The following is a 1,189-nucleotide window of genomic DNA, read 5'->3' as shown; positions in this document are numbered from 1 at the left end:
GTTATCAGTAAGTGTTGGCAAAGATGTGAAAACAGGACCTAGGCACCGCTGGTGGGAGTGCCACTGGGCCCCCTCTCTTTAGTGAGCACTTTGGGGAGCCCAGGGAAGATGAAAGCACTCCTGTCCCCAGTACTGAGTGTCTCTGTGTCTCGGTGTCCCTCTGAGAGCAGCTCTGCACGGTGGGCAAAGAGACATTTAGGCAGATTCCCCTCTGGGGAATGGAAAGTGAACTGGAGTTTATTTATTCAATGAAATACTATACAGTGGTTAAAACGAATGAGCCAGATACGCTTGTTTAAACATGACTCTATCTCAAAAACATAATGATGTACGAAAAAAAGCAAGTTCCAACAGGATATGGACTGAAGTACATCACTCACATAAAAATTTAAAATACCAAAACCAGTGGTATGCACTGTTTACTGACACGTGGTAGGAGAAGCACCGGGAAGGGAAGGGAAAGGATTGGGTGGCCCCGGCCTTCTCTCTACCCGTTACTTTCCATTTTTAAAGAGAGATCTGAGTCGACAGCAGACTAAGTCTTGCTCCTGTTGCCTCCCAGGGCAAGTGCCCTGGCCGGGACCACCCCACCCCCCACCCCCCGGGTGCCTTTAGGTGAACAAATATAGTCTACTTTTGTCTCTCCTTAAGTTAGTTCCAGTTGGGTTTTCATCACTTGTAACCAGGAGGCCTGCTTACACTTTCTTTTTCAGGTCATTACCCGTTCATGCCACCTTGTACGTACTCCCTAAAAATGTGTATAAGTGAACCTGTCCAGGAAAGGGAGTCGCCAGCTCCAGGCTCGCCCATTCCTTTTGGGATCGCTCTGCTGGTTAGAAAGAGCATTCCTACAAGGGACCGAAAGAGCAAGTTGGGGTAAACAAGTCACTCCCCCCACCCCCGCCCCCGGCCTCAGTTTCCTCCCAGACGCCGGGTCTGCCCCCTCCAGCCCCAGCTCTCTCTCTGATTCTCGGCATTCTGTCCTTTCAGGTCGAAAACAACACTCGGGCGTTTCACAAAAGCACCCAACCCCCTTGCTCCCCTGGAACCCGGGCTGCACGGAGCCGGTCACATGAACTCCAGGCTTTCTTTAGTGTGACGGGTTTTTTAGATCCCTTTGTGAGCGCAGGTTTTGAAAGGGAACGACCCGGGTTCTGGGTTTGAGAGGAGCGGGGGGATCCGGCGGTAG

The sequence above is a fragment of the Mesoplodon densirostris genome, chromosome 9 (genome assembly GCF_025265405.1).
Source record: "Mesoplodon densirostris isolate mMesDen1 chromosome 9, mMesDen1 primary haplotype, whole genome shotgun sequence".
Classification (NCBI taxonomy): Eukaryota; Metazoa; Chordata; class Mammalia; order Artiodactyla; family Ziphiidae; genus Mesoplodon; species Mesoplodon densirostris.
Note: the sequence above shows the minus strand (reverse complement) of the source record.